We start from the raw sequence: 24,954 nt of genomic DNA, 5'->3' as shown, positions 1-24,954 counted from the left end.
TTGGGCGATGGATCGCTAACTATCTTTGGGGCGTGTTTGTTTGGCTTTTCTTTCTTTACACTTCCTTTGGGCGCCATTTTGTGTGGGGGGAAAAAAGCATTTAAAATGTCAATTAAACCAGGGGTTCTTAACCATTTTGACCTCAGGGCCCACTCTAAGGAAACGTATACTGTATTTTCCAAAGGCGCACTTAAAATCTTTTTTTTTCCTCAAAACTCGACAATGCGCCTTATAACCCGGTGCGCCTAATGTACAGAATAATTCTGGTTCTGCTTACCGACTTCAAAGCAATTTTATTTGGTACATGGTGTAATGATAAGTGCGACCAGTAGATGGCAGTCAAACATAAGAGATACGTGTAGACTGCAATTATAATGGCAATATGACTCAAGTAAACGACACCAACATTTTATATGTTCCATTGAAAATATAGAACATTGGACAAAAATATATCAAAATGTTTTGGTAAGACATTGGTAAGCTATGAAGCCGCACCGCTTGATGGATTGTGGGCGCATTAAACATACAAGTATTATTATGGTGTGTGTGTATAAGGTAAGACATTATCTGGTGTTTTTATAGCAATATTATTCAAAAGCAACTTTTCTTACCTTCTGGTACCTGCTGATCTGTATTTGGGATTTGCATAAATCCTGAAAAATTGCGCGCTTCCGCCTTTGTAGTCCGTGGCGACAAGCTTCTTCTTTTTCTCTATCTTCTTGTTATGGAACATTCATCCTCCGCTGTTGCCATTTCTAATATAAAGTAGTGTAAAGTTCTTACTTATATCTGTCAGTAAACTCACCATGAAAGCGCTAAAACATACCGGTGTAGTGAGTTTACATTATTCACCCAAGGAACTTTAGTTATTAGAGATTTTCGGTCGGCGGTTTTTCAAAATGACGTAAGGTAAAACATGTTTCCAGTGGTTGGTAGGCTCCAGAATGTTGAAATACCAAAAGAAAAATAAACAAAAAGTCCCAAAACGGGGTCAATATTAAATGTTGATGAATTGATCCTGTACCGTAATACTAAGAAAATGCCGTACCAACCAATGTAGGCGGAAAGGCTGTGTACATTTGCAAATACTGTGCAAAGAGCTACATCAAAAATGCCACAAAGATGCAGCAGCATATAGACCAGTGCCCAATAATATATAATTATTGTAATTCCCCATTAAAGGCCTACTGAAACCCACTACTACCGACCACGCAGTCTGATAGTTTATGTATCAATGATGAAATCTTAACATTGCAACACATGCCAATACGGCCGGGTTAGCTTACTAAAGTGCAATTTTAAATTTTGCGCGAAATATCCTGCTGAAAACGTCTCGGTATGATGACGCCTGCGCGTGACGTCACGGATTGTAGAGGACATTTTGGGACAGCATGGTGGCCAGCTATTAAGTCGTCTGTTTTCATCGCAAAATTCCACAGTATTCTGGACATCTGTGTTGGTGAATCTTTTGCAATTTGTTCAATGAACAATGGAGACAGCAAAGAAGAAAGCTGTAGGTGGGAAGCGGCGTATTGCGGCAGGTGTTGTGCCGGATAACGCACCCCCGCCGTAGAATGCACCCCTGACTGTTGTGCCGGATAACACAGCCGGTGTTTCATTGTTTACATTCCCGAAAGATGACAGTCAAGCTTTACCATTGGCCTGTGGAGAACTGGGACAACAGAGACTCTTTCCAGGAGGACTTTGAGTTGGTTGCGCAGACGCGGTACTGTGAGTACGCATGCAGCTGCGGCTTCCAAATGTGATTGCTTGCCCGTACGTGTGTGCCGCTATGTGCATGTCACGTACGTAACTTTAGGGGCTTTGGGGAAATATATGTGCTGTATGAACTTTGGGGAGGTGAACAGTACTTTGGGCTGTGGGATTGAGTGTGTTGTGCAGGTGTTTGAGTTGTATTGGCGGGTTATATGAACGGGAGGGGGGAGGTGTTTGTTATGCGGGATTAATTTGTGGCATATTAAACATAAGCCTGGTTGTGTTGTGGCTAATAGAGTATATATATGTTTTGTGTTTATTTACTGTTTTAGTCATTCCCAGCTGAATATCAGGTCCCACCCGCCTCTCACAGCATCTTCCCTATCTGATTCGCTCCCACTGCCCTCTAGTCCTTCACTCTCACTTTCCTCATCCACGAATCTTTCATCCTCGCTCAAATTAATGGGGAAATTGTCGCTTTCTCGGTCCGAATCGCTCTCGCTGCTGGTGGCCATGATTGTAAACAATGTGCAGATGTGAGGAGCTCCACAACCTGTGACGTCACACGCATATCGTCTGCTACTTCCGGTACAGGCAAGGCTTTTTTTATCAGCGACCAAAAGTTGCGAACTTTATCGTCGATGTTCTCTACTAAATCCTTTCAGCAAAACTATGGCAATATCGCGAAATGATCAAGTATGACACATAGAATGGACCTGCTATCCCTGTTTAAATAAGAAAACCGCATTTCAGTAGGCCTTTAATTCCCATATATTCCCATTAATTCCCATGGATGGTGTCCAACTTTGAATAATCAAAAAATGGTCAATATTTCCAAACTTCCCGAGCTTAACTACCTGTGGAAAAATTTTCGATAAGTTTCCGGAAATTTACCGGAAACTTTCCACCCCTTTGCTACCCTAATCTCGTCCATACTTGCCAACCTTGAGACCTCCGATTTCGGGAGGTGTGTGGGGGGGGGCGTGGTCAGGGGTGGGACGGGGGCGTGGTTGGGGTGAGGGACGTGGTCAGGGGTGGGACAGGGGCGTGGTTGGGGCGGGGCCGTGGTTGGGGACGTGGTTAAGAGGGGAGGAGTATATTTACAGCTGGAATTCACCAAGTCAAGTATTTCATATATATATATATATATATATATATATATATATATATATATATATATATATATATATATATATATATATATATATATATATATATATGTATAAGAAATACTTGACTTTCAGTGAATTCTAGCTATATATATATATATATATATATATATATATATTTATTTTATTATATATATATATATATATATATATATACAAATAAGAGAAATACTTTAATTTCAGTGTTCATTTATTTACACATATACACACACATAACACTCATCTACTCATTGTTGAGTTAAGGGTTGAATTGTCCATCCTTGTTCTATTCTCTGTCACTATTTTTCTAACCATGCTGAACACCCTCTCTGATGATGCATTCTGCTTCGTCTACTTGTTGTGTGCGCAGTTGTGCACTAAAAGCCCTAGATGTTATCGTCATATATGCATGTACAGTAGATGGCAGTATTGTCCTGTTTAAGAGTGTCACAACATTGCTGTTTACGGCAGACGAACTGCTTTACGGTAGACGAAAACGTGACTGCTGTTGTTGTGTGTTGTTGCCGCGCTTGGAGGACGTTAATGAAACTGCCTAACAATAAACCCACATAAGAAACCAAGAACTCGCCCTCGATCATTCTATAATTATAACGTGATTGGGCAGGCACGCTGTTTATATTGTGGGAAAGTGGACGTGAAAACAGGCTGTCGACACGTCACTCAGGTCCGCATGGAGCTGGAGGGGGCGTGGCCTCCAGCTCCGCCTGAATTTCGGGAGATTTTCGGGAGAAAATTTGTCCCGGGAGGTTTTCGGGAGAGGCGCTGAATTTCGGGAGTCTCCCGGAAAATCCGGGAGGGTTGGCATGTATGATCTCGTCACATCGTCTGCCAGAAAGCTCTCTGGCATTTTGCAGAGCTCCACAATCTGGTGGCGGTTTATCAACGTCATATAAAAGCCGCTATTAATCACGCGGCCGTGATAGCAAACGACTCGCAAAAGCCACGTCTTAGGCTGTTTTTGCAATGCAAAAAAATGACAAGGTGATGCAAGAATGTCACCAAATATAACTTTGCGTAGATTCATGTGTTTGTTGAGGTGCATTGGTTGCATGGGCGGCCACGACCGTGCCTTTTCACGGCATCATAACGTAGTGGCAGTCTTTATGCGGCACTACATGTGTCGCCACGCAGTCGGGCTCTTCAGCGTTGAAAACGACCCGAGCGCATTTGGGATGCTTTATGTTCACGGCCCGCGTTTGTAACTCTGGCCCATTAAAGTGTCCGCGGCGTTTATAGGTGAGCCAAGTAATTGCGTTATCGAGGCACATATCAGCTCCTCCTGCACCAAGCGTGACCGTGCACTGTGTCGGATACTTTGCTTGAAATGCGAGTATGAAAGTTGGGTTGGCAGCCGCGTTTAATTAGGTTTGCAGGTTTAACAAAGCGCAGGTACACACAAAGGCACATATAGTCTACTCCCATTTAATAATCGGTGCTGATGTATATTTGCACAGCAGCAGCTTTTATTGCCCGGGGGGCGCACTGCTGCTATTGACGTGCGGCAATTTAGACAGGAGCCCCCCCCCCCCCCCCGGTGTCTTTTAGACAGCATAAGGCATAAAAGAGCGGCAAACGGCGCGAGAAACAAGAGGATATAAGCCCGCAGGAGAAAAATGAGGGATAAACAAAAGGAAAAATGATGAGGAATGTACAGTGAAAAACATAAAAGATGTAACCAAACTAAACATACGCCTCGATTGTGTGATATCGTGTGCAATGGCGGCGAACCTCATGAGACGTCAGTTTGAGGAAACTTCAAAAGTGCATTTTGTAGTTTGTGAAGTACTAAAGACATACTTGCCAACCTTGAGACCTCCAATTTCGGGAGTTGTGTGTGTGTTTGGGGGGGGGGGGGGGGCGTGGTTAAGAGGGGAGGAGTATATTGATAGCTAGAATTCACCAAGTCAAGTATTTCATTTTATATATATATATATATATATATATATATATATATATATATATATATATATATACATCCTGAAAATATGCAAACAAAACTGTGTTTGGATAATTGATACTTCAAACTTGCATAAATAAATATTAAGGAATATAACGTAACTTGGCTTCTGAGAGCTTCAACATGTAATAATGAATAAAATGTTAAAGTTGTTGATAAACAAGCAATTATTTTAATAATTAAATTTGGTCATTTTAAATGAATTATTATGATCATTTAAAATTAATTATTTCAAATATGTTTATTTTAATGTATAATATAATATGGCTGAGTGTAATAAGGAGTCAGAAAAAATACAAATAAAAATATAATTAACTTTGATGTTTTTAGCAAAATATAGTAAACATTTTTTTTATTTTTTTTAAATTAATATATATATATTTATTTTTAGGTAAGATAAACATAATAATACAATTTATCTGTAGTCTGGATAATTTAGTTCTTGTCACCCTATTGTCCTCCCGTCATGAAAAAAGGCTGTCCTCACTCAGGTCGCATGGAGCTGGAGGGGGCGTGGCCTCCAGCTCCGGCTGAAAATCGGGAGATTTTCGGGAGAATATTTGTCCCGGGAGGTTTTCGGGAGAGGCGCTGCATTTCGGGAGTCTACCGGAAAATTCGGGAGGGTTGGCAAGTATGACTAAAGAGGTGTGGTGGGATGATAACCCGAGAACCAGAAATGCAACATAGGAAAGGGTCTGACTGTTTGGTAACATGTTGTGGAACTCTTGCACCTCCAGGGTTCTTCGGACCACCAAGAACGGACATGACAGGCTTATCGTTCCGCTTTTCAGCAATCGCCTCTCGTGGCGATCTCGCTCTTTGGGTTGCTTTTCAGCCATCCGCTCTCGTCTCCGTCTCCGTCTCGCTTGTGCTCGTGCTCGGGTTTTCTCTCCACCATCAACTCAAACTCCCCAACCTCTCCAACCTCTCCAACTTCTCCAACTTCTCCAACCTCTCCAACAACTTCCTTCCCGGCTTCTGCCCTGTCGCCGGCACACCCCGCCTCGCTGCAGGTCCGCAGGCCACGCCCCCTCACACATGTATCATGGTATATTTGGGGGCGGTTTGGCTCGGTTGGTAGCGTAGCCAACTTGAGGGTTCCAGGTTCGATCGCAGCTTCCGCCATCCTAGTCACTGTCATTGTGTCCTTGGGCAAGACACTTTTCCCACCTGCTCCCAGTGCCACCCACACTGGTTTAAATGGAACTTAGATATTGGGTTTCACTATGTAAAGTCCTTTGAGTCACTAGAGAAAAGCGCTATATAAATATAATTCACTTCACACTTCACTATATTTGATTTATCACAGTATATTTTGAATAGTGCTCTTAAATGTTTTTTTGTTTTGTTTTTTCAAAGATTAATCACATTTTTGAATTTGTATTAATCATGATTTATCACAAGTTATTATTTGCTTGCATAATTTTAATTAATTAAAAAAAGAGGCCAATATTCGGACATAAATGCAACCTTTTGTCAGAATGTCATACGTTTTTAAACTGTTCACTTTCGTTTATTTGCTCAAAACTTCATAACAGTTTTATCTAAAGTCCCTTATGGGTGTATTTTGACGTTTTTATCATTTTAAAACAAAATTTAAACCTGTTTTTTTTTTGGGGTGTTTTTTATCAACCTATTTTTAATCGTGGCTTGGAAATGCAACATAATTTTGTTCTGCAGTGAATCCCTGATGTAAATATTTGGAGGACAAAAAATTAATCTGAATTTGGTTGACAGAGTAAACAACTAAAAACTAAGGTTTTGGGCATAGTTTTTTCTCAATGCATACATTTGTCTAAATATGGCCAAGGACACACATTATTGTGGGTTTCTTGCACGTAATCTTTATCACTAATCTAATCTGCGGGAGAGAATTCCTCTGCATTTTCAAGTATATATTTTATTTTGAGCAGTCAGCTTGAAGCGTCCCTCTGTCTCCGTCATGTTCTTGCCTCTGATTGGCCAGTCCCTAATGTTTCGTCCTAACTTTAGGCAATTGTCACTCATCATACGAACACCAACCAATCATCATGGATTTTCTCCGTATGTATGGAAGTTCTCATTCATCCAGGTAATTGTATTTTCTCCTTTTTTTGGCCTGAATTTGCGGTCCATTTTCTCTTATAGCGTTGATTTAAGTTACCTAGCTACGTGGATCTTGAAGTAGCTAAACTACTCGTTCAAAAAGTAGCTAAGCTACTGGAAAAGGTAATTAAGCTTTGCTACATGTAGCTTGTTACTGCTCATCACTGACAACACCTTTTAAAGGCACACATGCATGCACTCTTTTCTCATGAAACATCTCTCAACTGCATACACCAGATATATAAAAAAAAATATTTTTTTTTTTTTAAGTATCACTTTTATTACTTTCCCTACTAATTACTTACAACTATTAAAACATAATTTTGTAAGTACTAAGATTACTTTTTTGGGAACGTAGCAAGTAACTGTAATCAATTACTTTTCAAAAGTAATTTTCCGTATACTTTTTAGGACAGATTTATTTACTTATTTTTTTCACAACACGTGTGTGGCAGACACTTTTTTTATACAAACTCTAAAACCAGTGAAGTTGGCACATTGTGTAAATGGTAAATAAAACCAGAATACAATGATTTGCAAATCCTTTTCAACCTATATTCAATTGAATAGACTGCAAAAAATAAGATATTTAATGTTCGAACTGGTAAACTTTGTTATTTTTTGCAAATATTAGCTCATTTGGAATTTGATGCCTGCAACATGTTTCAAAAAAGCTGGCACAAGTGGCAAAAAAGACTGATAAAGTTGAGGAATGCTCATCACTTATTTGGAACATCCCACAGGTGAACAGGCTAATTGGGAACAGGTGGGTGCCATGATTGGGTATAAAAGCAGCTTCCGTGAAATGCTCAGTCATTCACAAACAACGATGGGGCGAGGGTCACCACTTTGTCAACAAAAATATGAGGAAATTGTCGAACAGTTTAAGAACAACATTTCTCAACAAGCTATTGCAAGGAATTTAGGGATTTCACCATCTACGGTCCGTAATATCATCAAAATGTTCAAAGAATCTAGAGAAATCACTGCATGTAACATGAAATGCTGTGACCTTGGACCCTCAGGCAGTAGAACATCAAAAACCAACATCAGTGTGTAAAGGATATCACCACATGGGCTCAGGAACACTTCAGAATACCCCTGTCAGAAACTACAGTTTGTCGCTACACCTGTAAGTGCAAGCTAAAACTCTACCATGCAAAGCGAAAGCCATTTATCAACAACACCCAGAAACGCTGCCGGCTTCGCTGGGCCCGAGCTCATCTAAGATGGACTGATGCAAAGTGGAAAAGTGTTCTGTGGTCTGACGAGTGCCCATTTCAAATTATTTTTGGAAACTGCTGTTCTTAATGTGTCCACTGGATGTCACAATAGCAATTCTGTCAGGCAAGCGAACGATTTAAACCGGGGCCAAGCAAGAGGTACACAATGAAGGGTGACTGTGGCTCCTTTTCCTCGACCCACGTGAAACTTAAAACCTGCTGTTTTATGTCTTCTGATTCAAACCTTACAGTCCAGGCCAGACCTGGGCAACATGCGGCCCATTAAGATTTTCAACGTAAATGCTAAATTATTTTTTTTAGACCTTTAACGTCAAAACTGTTGTCGCCATTATGATGTGCAGTATGCCGGTCTCCTCAGTTCCCAAACGCTTACTGAGTGTTGTTAAAAGGAAAGGCCATGTAACACAGTGGTAAAAATGCCACCTTTTTCGCAATTTGTTGCTGCCATTTATTCTAAGTTAATGATTATTTGCAAAAAAAAAAAAAAAAACTTTCTCAGTTCGAACATTAAATATCTTGTCTTTGGGGTGTATTTAATTTAATATAAGTTGAAAAGGATTTGCAAATCATTGTATTCTGTTTTTATTTACGAATTACACATCGTGCCAACTTCACTGGTTTAGTTCTTTGTATATTTAGGCACATTTTTTTGATCCACCACATGTTATACATTTAAATGAAAATATGTCAAGTTGAAGGCTTTTCTCAGAAATTAGGTACAGTTAAAAAAAATTAAGTAATTATAGACGATAATGAATTCATCTCTAATTAGTTTAAATCTTTTGACAGCACTCAAATTGAAAACATTAAAAAAAAAAAAATACTATGTTGTGTATCAATTGTAACAATATCTAAAAAACAAGTGTTTTTGCAAAAGTCATGTGTCTTGAGTTTATTTAGTTCTATTATTGAGTATTTGACATCTCTTTAGACTTGCATGGACAGTTAAAAATGTGTCAAACTTAGCCTGTACAGTTCATATTTGCACCTGTAAGTATTCAAATGTATTCACTTTACATTATTTCTTATGGGGGGGGGGGGGGGGGGGTGTTTGAATAACAACCATTTGAAAGCCAAAAGGGTTCTTTGACTGTGTTTCATTGTCATAGTCACTGCACTGGTAACACAAAGCAAAATGATATTATGCAGCAGCTGCGGCTCCCTTGCACAACATTGCATAAATAAAGTGCAAAGGGAAGCACAATGTTTGTCACTTCTGCGTCTCATATAACCACTGAAAACAAACTTTATTTACACAAAATATGCTGCCAGGGTTTGGAAGTTTGCTATTTTTCATATGAAGTAAACTTAATTCCAAGTTTTTTTTATCTGGAAGGAAGTGAGTCATGACGATTGGAGAATATTCTGCACGATATAGACGGACTTTTTCCCTTTTGTATGCATTCTAACTTGTAACAGACAAGCAATACTCCATTTACATGTCGGAACCTGCATGTCAGGTTCAAACACTGATGACATTATTAAACAAGACAAGAAGCAAGGAATTAAACAGAGACAGAATTAAATTTGGACTCAATATATTGAGGAGAGTCGCCCGGACATTGTATCCTTCTACAATCTCCAGCACGCTCTGCCCAAAGATTGCACTCCTCCTTCTTTATTTGACTTTCTTCCCCCACCTGACCACAGCTGCTTCCAGAGGAAAGTGGGTGGTAAACAGCGTTGCCTTTGGTTACCGAACAGTTCAAAAGAAGAGGTCGTAAAATAGTTCAAAAAGAGTTCCGTAAAATACTTTAAAAAGAGTTCCTCTGGAAATTGGGCAGATCCTTGGTTCTCTCCGCTTTGAAGTCCTTGAGCCAGAACAACATCCTTCTGTTGATTACCATACATGAGAGAACACAGGAACACCATCTTGCTTCCCTCCCCCCCTACACAGTGGAGTTTTACGAGCCTTACTCTTGGTAGGTTTCAAAAAGACAGCCTTTTGTCTTCTTGTCAGGAACACAATGTAATACAAAGTTGTTGTGATAATTTAGAAACAATTATTCTAACACTGCAAATGATCAAAGTATTAACAAAATTGTTATAAGCGCTAATGCTGAATAACTTTTTTTAGCGGCACCATGATCACGGAGAACTAACCAAGTCATGCTGGGCTGGTGAGCTGCTGCATCGCCTCTGAGTTGGCAACAGTTAATTCCAGATTATAAATCATTCCTCTCACCTGGATAGTAAAAGGTTGTGGCCGTTAACGGAGAAGTTGGTCATCCAATTTACACCAGTGTGAGGATTATGATTATGTCTTCCTTCTAAACAGGAAGATATAAACATCCCATCAGTTAGCTTTCCAGTGAGAGCAGACATTGTACAGTAAGTGATAAATTATTATGTTTGTTGTTTGTATTTCTTGTTTAGCACTTAGCAATACCGCTATTTGCTGGATATGCTAATCACTCATTTACTAAAACTTGTAGCTCATCCTCCATATATTCAGGCTCAAAAATCTAATCATAATTCCTCCTGAAGTAGTCGTCGTTGGCTATCATGACATCTGCGATGATTAGTACACTGGAAAAAACTCACAATCACACACAGTATATGTTTGTTATTTTTAGTCAAAATATCTAAACAAACTTAATACATGACACAAACACTTGAATAGTATTTTTTCAGTAAACATTAGAACTTGTTTTTAGGCAATACATCTCAATAAGAGAAAAAAATACTACTTTTGAGCATCACAAGTTTGTTATAACGGAGAAGTTGGTCATCCAATTTACACCAGTGTGAGTATTATGATTATGTCTTCCTTCTAAACATGAAGATATAAACATCCCATCAGTTAGCTTTCCAGTGAGAGCAGACATTGTGCAGTAAGTGATTGTTTATTATGTTTGTTGTTTGTATTTCTTGTTTAGCTCTTAGCAATACTGCTTTTTGCTGGATATGCTAATCACTCATTTACTAAAACTCGTAGCCATCCTCCATATATTCAGGCTCAAAAATATAATCATGATTTCTCCTGAAGTAGTCCTTGTTTGCTCTCATGACATCTGCGATGATTAGTACACTGAAAAAAACTCACAATCACACACAGTATATGTTTGTTATTTTTAGTCAAAATATCTAAACAAACTTAATACATGACACAAACACTTGAATAGTATTTTTTCAGTGAGACATTAGAACTTGTTTTTAGGCAATATATCTCAATAAGAGAAAAAAATACTACTTTTGAGCATCACAAGTTTGTTATAAGACACCACACTTCACAATATAGTAGTAAGTAAAGCTAATAAGTTTCAATTGCCAATTTCAAGGTCACTTTTAAGTTTATAACGTCTTGTTTTAAGAAATATTTTACTTATTCTATTGGCAGATATGTTGTTGCTCATTACAAGCAAAAAAAAACTTGTAATAATTTGTTTTACTCTTTTTAAGAGCAGTCTTTTTTCCAGCGTAGTTGTTGTTGAAGGGAAACGCGCACGTCGTGATTCGTCTGTGAAAAAGGCAAAATAGGTAAATATTGCATGTTATTATAAATATGCCTGTTACTACATTACATACTGTATTTTTTTCGGACTATAAGGCGCACTTAAAATCCTTTCAGGTTCTCAAAACTCGACAGTGCGCCTTATAACCCGGTGTGCCTAATTTACGGAATAATTCTGATTTTGCTTACCAACCTCGAAGCAATTTTATTTGGTACATAGTGAAATGATAAGTGTGACCCGTAGATGGCAGTCACACATAAGAGATATGTGTAGACTGCAATATGACTCAAGTAAACAATACACAAATTTCGGATGTTCCATTGAAAATATAGAACATTACACACAGCGCTCAAAAATCTATCAAAATGTTTTAGTACGACTTTGGTAAGCTATGAAGCCGCACCGCTTGATGGATTGTACTGTGCTTCAACATAGGAGTATTATTATGGTGTGTGTATAAGGTAAGACATATTACCTGGTGCAAAAGACACGTTTCTTATCTTCTGGTACCTGCTGATCTTTATTTGGGATCTGCATAAGTCCTCAAAAATTTGTGCGAATCCGCCTTTGTAGTCGATAAGCTTCTTTTTTTTCTTTACATTCTTGTTATGGGACATTCATCCTCCGCTGTTGCCATTTCTAATATAAAGTAGTGAAAGGTTCTTACTTATATCTGTCAGTAAATTCGCCATGAAAGCGCTAAAACATACCGGTGTAGTGAGTTTACATTATTCGCCCAAGGAACTTTAGTTATTAGAGGGTTCCGGTCGGACCTTTTTTCACGGGACACATTTGTTGTTGCACTAGTGAGCCACGGATGAGGAGATGCTGCTTCGTTATCGATTGAAGTAAAGTCTGAATGTCATTAAAACAGTTAACGCCATCTTTTGACACTTCCTCCACTCCCGTCCTTGCACCCGTCCTTGCACGCTACACCGCTACAACAAAGATGACGGGGAGAAGACTCTCCCGAAGGTGAGCCACGTAATTAAAACGGCGCATCCTGTCAGAAAGCGACTTGAAGACATACTTGCCAACTCTCCCGGATTTTCCGGGAGACTCCCGAAATTCAGCGCCTCTCCCGAAAACCTCCCAGGACAAATTTTCTCCCGAAAATCTCCCGAAATTCAGGCGGACTCAGGTCCTCCACAATATAAAAAAGCGTACCTGCCCCATCACATTATAACTATAGAATGATGGAGGGCGAGTTCTTGGTTTCTAATGTGGGTTTATTGTTAGGCAGTTTCATTAACGTCCTCCCAGCGTGGCAACAACACACAACAACAGCAGTCACTATTTTGTCTACCGTAAAGCAGTTTGTCTGCCGTAAACAGCAATGTTGTGACACTCTTAAACAGGACAATACTGCCATCTAGTGCATTTGATGAAAGCACTTTTGTGCGTGCCACACAGCAATGTCAGAGAGGGTGTTCAGCATGGTTCGAAAAATAGTGACAGAGAATAGAACAAGGATGGACAATTCAACCCTTAACTCAACAATGAGTAGATGAGTGTTATGTGTGTGTATATGTGTAAATAAATGAACACTGAAATTCTAGTATTTATTGTATATGTATATATATATATATATATGTATATATATATATATATATATATATATATATATATATATATATATATATATATATATATATATATATATATACATATATATATAGCTAGAATTCACTGAACGTCAAGTATTATATATATATATATATATATATATATGTATGTGTGGGAAAAAAATCACAAGACTATTTCATCTCTACAGGCCTGTTTCATGAGGGGGTTCCCTCAATCATCAGGAGATAGATATATATATATATATATATATATATATGAAATACTTGACTTGGTGAATTCTAGCTGTAAATATACTCCTCCCCTTTTAGCCACGCCCCCGACCACGCCCCCGCCCCACCCTGACCACGTCCACCCCCCGAAATCGGAGGTGTCGAGGTTGGGATCTGTAAAACATCATCTATGCAACATTTTGACCAAAGAACCACCATCACATGTTATGTAGACCACAAGGAAGTGTTTTACATTTAGAAAAAATAATAATAATATGACCCCTTTAATGCGCCCTATAATTTGGTGTGCCTTTTGTATGAAAATAGACCTGACCAGACCCGCCCTATGGTCCGGAAAATACGGTATATAAAATGTTGATGGAGGTTTTTGAATGTTTTTTTAGACCGCTTTATAGGCGCATTGTCAGCTGACTTTTGCTAGCCTTTATTTACGATTTAGAATGCACAAAAAAAATAAAAAATTAAAAAAAACAAAAACAAAAAAACGTTTTCTTGTCTTACATAAGGATTGGGAATAAAAGGCAAATAAAAAGTGCTGTTCCCCTTTAACAGCGGGGGTCCTGTTGGAGTCTTAAAACGTCCCAAACTCGCTTTGCCTTTTTCTCTCCCTTTGCATCCGACAAGTTTGGAGCGCTGATAAATGCATCGTATTTCGTACGCTCCGTCTCTCATCCTTCCTCAGAGAAGGGTCCCACTCTTCTTAATCAAAGCCCCTGCCCCTGAGCTAACCCAGCACACTACAAAGTCTAATCATCGTCATCATCTTCCATGGGATCCGATCAATAATTCAGCGTTCATCGCCATTCATCGGGTTATTTCGGCTCGGCCCTGCACAGCTGTCATACATGGCGATGGAGATACCCACCGGAAAAGCCGATAACAAGTGGTGGATCGTCACTACAAGCCAATAATCCCCAGTTAGTGTGCGACACTTCTGGTTGTGAGGCTCGGGGGCTTGCAGAAGTGGTGTACTTTGCTGACTGGCATCTGAAATGCAGGCGCACTAATGGAGGGGATTTTAAAAGAGCAAGTGCACAACCACACGAGTGTCCCCTAAGGGCCCCCGACGATAACACAAAGGGGAATATAAAAGGACTAAAATGATTTGGCCCTGTCGTTTTTCTTTCCCCCGTGAGCGAAGATGGTGTTTGGTCGCTGACGCCGTCATATCTCCTCCAATGTTAATGTTTACACTAGAGATGTCCGATAATGGCTTTTTTGCCGATATTCCGATATTGTCCAACTCTTAATTACCAATTCCGATATCAACCGATACCGATATATACCGTCGTGGAATTAACACATTATTATGCCTAATTTTGTTGTGATGCCCCGCTGGATGCATTAAACAATGTAACAAGGTTTTCCAAAATAAATCAACTCAAGTTGTGGAAAAAAATGCCAACATGGCACTGCCATATTTATTATTGAAGTCACAAAGTGCATTATTTTTTTTTAACATGCCTCAAACAACAGCTTGGAATTTGGGACAGGAGGTCCGTGGGGCAGGCAGATGATCCAGGGCAGGAGAGAAGAGACATGGTCTGTGTCCAGGCGAGGGTCGAGGATCGAGGAAGGCAGTCCAGAACCACAGGGGAAACAACGGGTAAGACTCGGGAAGGAACTACGGGAGAGCAAACAAGGACGTCAGACACGGAGGGAAAACGCAGAGAGAGAGAAAAAGCATAAGGCATCGGCTTACGGTACACAAAGGGTAAATTAAGTTCCCGCCAGGATCCTTGGGTACACTGGTCCTTTATACAGCTCCCTCTCATCAGGTCCAGGTGCGCTGACTGCTGATCGCCCACAGCCTTGCTGGCATGTGGGCGTGACGCGGCCGTGGGCGCGTCCCGAGGCGCGGCAAGCAGAGCGCAAATATGAGGGCGCATTGGAAAGCGCCCTGGCCGTGACACAGTGTGGAAATTGTGAGTTATCTTGCTTAGCTGCTGTGTAGCTGCTCGCTCCTAACAGCGTATAGCCTACCACGTTTACCTTTTAAAAATGACTCAAATATAAGAAAACACCAACATGTGAGCTTATTGGAGGACATTTAGATGTTAACTGGTTGTCGCACAACTAAATCCGAAATGTTTTTTTTTTTTGGCTGATATCAGACCGATATCAACATTGGATCGGGTTTGCATAACCCACTTAATCAGATTGATTTGATGACGCTGTATGTTATGATGAAAAAACTGTTTGAAAAGGTTAGTTTTGGCATAGTTTTGCTATTGGATGCGCTTTGTGACTCAACCTACACTAGCACTGTGTGCGATCACAATACTCTGGAGGAAAATACTCCCCCCACCTGATCGACACGTGGTGCCAAAGCCCCCTTATTACACAGCATGGGCTACTCACATGTGCCTAAAAGTGAAACATTTGCAAGACTTGTGGAGAATGCATATATGTTTAAGAGTTCTTTCTTTATTCATAGTCATGTTTGGAACAGCTAGTATTCGTCCATTTATACTTTGTATACTTGTCTCTCTTTGTCTGCAAATGTCTGTGTAGTGTCTTAGGCATTTGGAATGTGGGAGTGATGCATCCCCCTTCTTATCTTATCAGTGTTGGAGCAGGGGGATGCATTACTTTCTGGACAGGGTGGGGGCTGTTTTTGTATTCAATAAGTTGTCTCTTCCCGTTTGAATGTTAGACCATTTCGAGATGTCGATATGAAAGGACAATGGACTGGTCCCCTAAAGCTTTAGTAAAACTTGATAATATTCCTATTCTGTCTTGATGGTCCTTCTTACTCAGCATATATGTCATCTAAAGAACTTGGGATTGACCGGTGACTTTAATTCCCTGAGAGGGAAGACTGGTCGGACGCAACAGACGACACAGTCTTTCATGTTCAGTGTGGAAATTGGGAGTTATCTACAAACGTAAATCCCATTTTTGGCTGGTATCAGACTGATTAAATTGCATAACCCACTTAATATGATTGACTTGATGCGTATGTTCCGATGAAAAAACAGTTAAAAAATTTGAGTTTTGGCATAGTTTTGCTATCGGATGCGCTTTGTGACTCAACCTACACTAGCACTGTGTGCGATCACAATACTCTGGAGGAAAATACTTCCCCCACCTGATCGACACGTGGTGCCAAAGCCCCCTTATTACACAGCATTGGCTACTCACATGTGCCTAATAGTGAAACATATGCAAGACTTGTGGAGAATGCATATATGTTTAAGAGTTATTTCTTTATTCATAGTCATGTTTGGATCATCTAGTATTTTTCCATTTATACTTGTCTCTCTTTGTTTGCAGATGTCTGTGTAGTGTCTTAGGCATTGGAATGTGGGAGTGATGCATCCCCCTCCTTATCTTATCAGCGTTGGAGCAGGGGGATGCATTACTTTCTGGACAGGGTGGGGGCTGTTTTTGTATTCAATAAGTTGTCTCTTCCCGTTTGAATGTTAGACCATTTCGAGATGTCAATATGAAAGGACAATGGACTGGTCTCCTGAAGCTTTAGTAAAACTTGATAATATTCCTATTCTGTCTTGATAGTCCTTCTTACTCAGCATATATGTCATCTAAAGAACTTGGGATTGACCGGTGACTTTCATTCCCTGAGAGGGAAGACTGGTCAGACGCAACAGACGACACAGTCATTCATGTTCAGTGTGGAAATTGGGGGTTATCTACAAACGTAAATCCCATTTTTGGCTGGTATCAGACCGATTAAATTGCATAACCCACTTAATATGATTGACTTGATGCGTATGTTCCGATGAAAAAACAGTTAAAAAATTTGAGTTTTGGCATAGTTTTGCTATCGGATGCGCTTTGTGACTCAACCTACACTAGCACTGTGTGCGATCACAATACTCTGGAGGAAAATACTCCCCCCACCTGATCGACACGTGGTGCCAAAGCCCCCTTATTACACGGCATGGGCTACTCACATGTGCCTAATAGTGAAACATTTTTAAGATTTGTGGAGAATGCATATATGTTTAAGAGTTATTTCTTTATTTATAGTCATGTTTGGATCATGTAGTATTTTTCCATTTATACTTTGTATACTTGTCTCTCTTTGTCTGCAGATGTCTGTGTAGTGTATTGGGTATTTGGAATGTGGGAGTGATGCATCCCCCTTCTTATCTTATCAGTGTTGGAGCAGGGGGATGCATTACTTTCTGGACAGGGTGGGGGCTGTTTTTGTATTCAATAAGTTGTCTCTTCCCATTTGAATGTTAGACCATTTCGAGATGTTGATATGAAAGGACAATGGACTGGTCTCCTAAAGCTTTAGTAAAACTTGATAATATTCCTATTCTGTCTTGATGGTCCTTCTTACTCAGCATATATGTCATCTAAAGAATTTGGGATTGACTTTAATTCCCTGAGAGGAAAGACTGGTCAGACGCAACAGACGACACAGCCTTTCATGTTCAGTGTGGAAATTGGGAGTTATCTACAAACCTAAATCCCATTTTTGGCTGCGAGTATATAAAAGAGGAAATTAGATCATACAAGCACAAAGATGTAAAAGAAGCACTTTATTTTTGTTTTCCTATAGAATCCCATTTATAGTCAATCATTCAATGACATGTAAAATAGAAGGCCCACACTGCCCCCCACAGGCTGGAGATGATACAACACACCGGAGGAGAGAAAACTACTTTTATTTAATTATTTTTTTCTGGTTGCAACAATGTGCACTGTCCTTCAACTCCCTCCCCACTGTCTCTCGTGCACACGCCATTAAGACACATACACCGCACGCGCACACGTTCACAAAGAGGCCAACACACACACACACACACACACACACACACACACACACACACACACACACACACACACACACACACCAAAGGAAAAGGCAAGAACACTTAAAGTCAAATCTTTAGGGATGCATACCTCAGATATGATAAATGGCATGTGTGCTGCACATGGATGTCGCAAGTGCAAGGATACAAACACGCACTCTCACAGCTGGACAACAGGAGGTCCGTCTGGGGAGCTAATTACACACCTGAGGGAGGGAGGGCGAGGTAGAACGTGAAGGTGGACAGCAACAGTGGAGATGTTCCTCAAGAATGAATACAAAGTCATTTTAGTGCTGACTCTTGAAGAAATCCCACGCACACTTTTAGTTGTATTGTGGAGGGGGGCGTGGCCTGCGGGCCTGCCGCGGAACGGGGTGTTGCCAGGAACCGCCTCGAAGACAGCGACAGGTGCGTAGATGGCCCAAGTGGGCCTTGTTATCTAATCACCTGTCGCCTTAATTAGCAGCAGCCGTGATGAGACGAGCAGTGGGAAGTGGAGGTGCTGCTGGGCAGATGCAGAAAAGACTTGTTGCTGGGAAGCAAAAGGCTCGCACCTCGTGAGAACAAAATAAAACAGTGTTATACCCTGAATTCCTGGCAGTGTGTGGTGGTCTGAAGAACCCACTAGAGGGCAACCTCTGCAGATACGATACCGGCATTGGAGCTTTAAGTATAACCCCAAAACCGGTGAAGTTGGCACGTTGTGTAAATCGTAAATAAAACCAGAATACAATGATTTGCAAATCCTTTTCAATCTATATTCAATTGAATAGACTGCAAAGACAAGATACTTAACGTTCAAACTGGAAAATATTGCTATTTTTTTTGCAAATATTAGCTCATTTGGAATTTGATGCCTGCAACATGTTTCAAAAAAGCTGGTACGAGTGGCAAAAAAGACTGAGAACGTTGAGGAATGCTCATCAAACACTTATTTGGAACATCCCACAGGTGAACAGGCTGATTGGGAACAGGTGGGTGCCATGATTAGGTATAAAAGCAGCTTCCAAGAAATGCTCAGTCATTCACAAACAAGGACAGGGCGAGGGTCACAACATTGCGGACAAATGTGTGAGCAAATTGTTCAAAAGTTTTAGAACAACATTTTTCAACGACCTATTGCAAGGAATTTAGGGATTTCACCATCTACGGTCCGTAATATCATCAAAAGGTTCAGAGAATCTGGAGGAATCACCGCACGTAAGCAGTAAGGTTGAAAACCAACATTGAATGCCCGTGACCTTCGATCCCTGCATCAAAAACTGACATCAGTGTGTAAAGGATATCACCACATGGGGTCAGGAACACTTCAGAAAACCACTGTCAGTAACTACAGTTGGTCGCTACATCTGTAAGTGCAAGTTAAAACTCTACTATGCAAAGCCAAAGCCATTTATCAACAACACCCTGAAACACTGCCGGCTTCGCTGGGCCCGAGCTCATCTAAGATGGACTGATGCAAAGTGGAAAAGTTTTCTGTGGTCTGACGAGTGCCCATTTCAAATTATTTTTGGAAACTGCTGTTCTTAATGTGTCCACTGGATGTCACAATAGCAATTCTGTCAGGCAAGCGAACGATTTAAACCGGGGCCAAGCAAGAGGTACACAATGAAAAGTGACTGTGGCTCCTCCTCCTCGACCCACGTGAAACTTAAAACCTGCCGTTTTATGTCTTCTGATTTGAACACATCCCCATTTGGCACCCTTGTTGCTCCAAAATGTCTGTCAAAAACAAGAAAAGTGAACTTAACCCTTTTCAATAGTTTTTACCTCCTTTTCCTTTTCTTACAGTTTGTTGAGTTAGCATTGGATTGATACGTGGACATGACTAAAAAGGAGTTATTTGATACTGTAAGGACCGGCCTCGAAGCCAGCGGCAGGTGAGTAGATTGCCCAGCTGGGGGTGGTTAACTAATCACCTGCCGCCCTTATTAGCAGCAGCCGGACCGAGACACATTGTTGGAGTTGGTGCTGGTGAGCGGAAAAAGACGCTGGACATTGCGAGGGAGAGAGAAGGCCAGAAAGACATTGTTGAACCCTGAATACCGGGCTCTTGTGCAAGTGTGTGGTGATCCGAAGAACCCACTGGAGGGCAACCTCCACAGATAACTACAAGAGTTTACATGTTGTGTTTGTTTTTTTTGTTTCATCCCAGAAAGACTGTGACTTAAAGTTTAATCCTGGCTTTGTCGATACACTGAGACAAAGTCTAAGCTCTTTGTGTTTTTGAAGCTGGAGTTGACTTTATTTTGAAATTATCATGCCATGATTTAACTGCACCGATTTCCTCAGAAATTTCCACAAACTTGGAAGTGTTTTGTCCAGAGGATTAGTCGCGATTTGTACGTTTTACTAATGTCCTTGTTCTATTTTTGGCCAAAAGTAAAAGAAAGAAAACAACCTGGAGTTGACTTTGTTTTTAAGTTATCATGCTATGATTTAACTGCACCGATTTCCTCAGAAATTTCCACAAACTTGGAAGTGTTTTGCCCAGAGGATTAGTCGCGATTTGTATGTTTTCATAACGTGATTGTTCTATTTTTAGCCAAAGTAAAACAAAGAAAACAACCTGGAGTTGACTTTATTTTGAAGTTATCATGCCATGATTGCACCGATTTCCTCAGAATTTTCAACAAACTTGGAAGTGTTTTGTCCAGAGGATTTGTTGCGGTTTGTACGTTTTCCTAATGTGATTAATCTATTTTTGGCCAAAGTAAAACAAAGAAAACAACCTAAAGTTGACTTTATTTTGAAGTCATCATGCCATGATTTTAACTGCACCGATTTCCTCAGAATTTTCAACAAAATTGGAAGTGTTTTGTTCAGAGGATTAGTCGCGATTTGTACGTTTTCATAATGTGATTGTTCTATTTTTTGCCAAAGTAAAACAAAGAAAAAAACCTGATTTTATTTTGAAGTTATCATGCCGTGATTTAACTGCACCGATTTCCTCAGAATTTTCAACAAACTTGGAAGTGTTTTGCCCAGAGGATTAGTCGTGATTTTTACATTTTCATAATGTGATTGTTCTATGTTTGGCCAAAGTAAAACAAAGCAAAAAACCTGACTTTATTTTGAAGTTATCATGCCATGATTTTAACTGCACCGATTTCCTCAGAATTTTCAACAAAATTGGAAGTGTTTTGCCCAGAGGATTAGTCGTGATTTTTACATTTTCATAATGTACTTGTTCTATTTTTGGCCAAAGTAAAACAAAGAAAACAACCTGGAGTTGACTTTATTTTGAAGTTATCATGCCATGATTTAACAGCACCGATTTCCTCAGAATTTTCAACAAAATAAGAAGTGTTTTGTCCAGAGAATTTGTCGCGATTTGTACGTTTTCATAATGTGCTTGTTCTATTTTTGGCCAAAGTAAAACAAACCTGGAGTTGACTTTATTTTTAAGTTATCATGCCATGATTTTCCAGCACCGATTTCCTCAGAATTTTCAACAAACTTGGAAGTGTTTTGCCCAGAGGATTAGTCGCGATTTGTATGTTTTCATAATGTGATTGTTCTATTTTTAGCCAAAGTAAAACAAAGAAAACAACCTGGAGTTGACTTTATTTTTAAGTTATCATGCCATGATTTAACTGCACCGATTTCCTCAGGATTTTCAACAAACTTGGAAGTGTTTTGTCCAGAGGATTAGTCGCGATTTGTACGTTTTAATAATGTCCTCATTCTATTTTTGGCCAAAAGTAAAACAAAGAAAACAACCTGGATTTGACTTTATTTTGAAGTTATCATGCCATGATTTAACAGCACTGATTTCCTCAGAATTTTAAACAAACTAAGTGTTTTGTCCAGAGGATTCGTTGTGTTTTGTACGTTTTCATAATGTGATTTTTCTATTTTTGGCCAAAGTAAAACAAATAACAAAAACTGACTTTATTTTTAAGTTATCATGCCATGATTGCACCGATTTCCTCAGAATTTTCAACAAACTTGGAAGTGTTTTGTCCAGATGGTTAGTTGCGATTTGTAGGTTTTCATAGTGTGCTTGTTCTATTTTTGGCCAAAGTAAAACAAAGAAAAAAACCTGACTTTATTTTTAAGTTATCATGCCATGATTTAACTGCACCGATTTCCTCAGAATTTTCCACAAACTTGCAAGTGTTTAGTCCAGAGAATTAGTCGCGATTTGTACGTTTTTATAATGTGCTTGTTCTATTTTTGGCCAAAGTAAAACAAACCTGGAGTTGACTTTATTTTGAAGTAATAATGCCATGATTTAACTGCACCGATTTCCTCAGAATTTTCAACAAAATTGGAAGTGTTTTGTCCAGAGGATTCGTTGCGGTTTGTACGTTTTCATAATGTGATTGTTCTATTTTCAGCCAGAGTAAAACAAAGAAAACAACCTGGAGTTGACTTTATTTTGAAGTTATCATGCCATGATTTAACTGCACCGATTTCCTCAGAATTTTCCACAAACTTGGAAGTGTTTTGTCCAGAGGATTAGTCGTGATTTGTACGTTTTCATAATGTGATTGTTCTATTTTTAGCCAAAGTAAAACAAAGTAAACAACCTGAAGTTGACTTTATTTTTAAGTTATCATGCCATGATTTACTGCACCGATTTCCTCCGAATTTTCCACAAACTTGGAAGTGTTTTGTCCAAAGTATTAGTCGTGATTTTTACATTTTTATAATGTGATTGTTCTATTTTTATCCAAAGTAAAACAAAGAAAACAACCTGGAGTTGACTTTATTTTGAAGTTATCATGCCATAATTGCACCGATTTCCTCAGAATTTTCAACAAACTTGGAAGTGTTTTGTCCAGAGGATTAATCGCGATTTGTACATTTTCATAATGTGATTGTTCAATTTTTAACCAAAGTAAAACAAGGAAAAAAACCTGACTTTATTTTTAAGTTATCAAGCCATGATTTTAGCTGCACCGATTTCCTCAGAATTTTCAACAAAATTGGAAGTGTTTTGTTCAGAGAATTAGTCGCGATTTGTACGTTTTCATAATGTGATTGTTCTATTTTTGGCCAAAGTAAAACAAACCTGGAGTTGACTTTATTTTGAAGTTATCATGCCATGATTTAACAGCACCGATTTCCTCAGAATTTTCAACAAAATTGGAAGTGTTTTGTCCAGAAGATTTGTTGCGGTTTGTACGTTTTCCTAATGTGATTGCTCTATTTTTAGCCAGAGTAAAACAAGGAAAACAACCTGGAGTTGACTTTATTTTGAAGTTATCATGCCATGATTTAACTGCACCGATTTCCTCAGAAATTTCCACAAACTTGGAAGTGTTTTGTCCAGAGGATTAGTCGCGATTTGTACGTTTTAATAATGTCCTCATTCTATTTTTGGCCAAAAGTAAAACAAAGAAAACAACCTGGAGTTGACTTTATTTTGAAGTTATCATGCCATGATTTAACTGCACCGATTTCCTCAGAAATTTCCACAAACTTGGAAGTGTTTTGTCCAGAGGATTAGTCGCGATTTGTACGTTTTAATAATGTCCTCATTCTATTTTTGGCCAAAAGTAAAACAAAGAAAACAACCTGGAGTTGACTTTATTTTGAAGTTATCATGCCATGATTCAACAGCACTGATTTCCTCAGAATTTTAAACAAACTAAGTGTTTTGTCCAGAGAATTAGTCGCGATTTGTACGTTTTCATAATGTGATTGTTCTATTTTTGGCCAAAGTAAAACAAACCTGGAGTTGACTTTATTTTGAAGTTATCATGCCATGATTTAACAGCACCGATTTCCTCAGAATTTTCAACAAAATTGGAAGTATTTTGTCCAGAAGATTCGTTGCGATTTGTACGTTTTCCTAATGTGATTGTTCTATTTTTAGCCAGAGTAAAACAAGGAAAACAACCTGACTTTATTTTTAAGTTATCATGCCATGATTTAACTGCACCGATTTCCTCAGAATTTTCCACAAACTGGGAAGTGTTTTGTCCAGAGGATTAGTCGCGATTTGTACATTTTCATAATGTGATTGTTCTATTTTTTGCCAAAGTAAAACAAAGAAAACAACCTGGAGTTGACTTTGTTTTTAAGTTATTTTGCGATGATTTAACAGTACCGATTTCCTCAGAATTTTCAACAAAATTGGAAGTGTTTTGTCCAGAGAAATAGTCGCGATTTGTACGTTTTCATAATGTGATTCTTCTATTTTTGGCCAGAGTAAAACAAGGAAAACAACCTGGAGTTGACTTTATTTTGAAGTTATCATGCCATGATTTAACTGCACCGATTTCCTCAGAAATTTCCACAAACTTGGAAGTGTTTTGTCCAGAGGATTAGTCGCGATTTGTACGTTTTAATAATGTCCTTGTTCTATTTTTGGCCAAAAGTAAAACAAGGAAAACAACCTGGAGTTGACTTTGTTTTTAAGTTATCATGCCATGATTTAACTGCACCGATATCCTCAGAAATTTCCACAAACTTGGAAGTGTTTTGTCCAGAGGATTAGTCGCGATTTGTACGTTTTAATAATGTGCTTGTTCTATTTTTAGCCAAAGTAAAACAAAGAAAAAAACCTGACTTTATTTTTAAGTTATCATGCCATGATTTAACTGCACCGATTTCCTCAGAATTTTCCACAAACTTGGAAGTGTCTTGTCCAGAGGATTAGTCGCGATTTGTACGTTTTAATAATGTCCTTGTTCTATTTTTGGCCAAAGTAAAACAAACCTGGAGTTGACTTTATTTTGAAGTTATCATGCCATGATTTAACAGCACCGAT

This window comes from Nerophis lumbriciformis, linkage group LG30 (assembly GCF_033978685.3).
Source record: "Nerophis lumbriciformis linkage group LG30, RoL_Nlum_v2.1, whole genome shotgun sequence".
NCBI classification, from domain to species: domain Eukaryota; kingdom Metazoa; phylum Chordata; class Actinopteri; order Syngnathiformes; family Syngnathidae; genus Nerophis; species Nerophis lumbriciformis.
The sequence above is the reverse complement of the archived record's forward strand: the minus strand, read 5'-3'. Positions refer to the sequence as shown.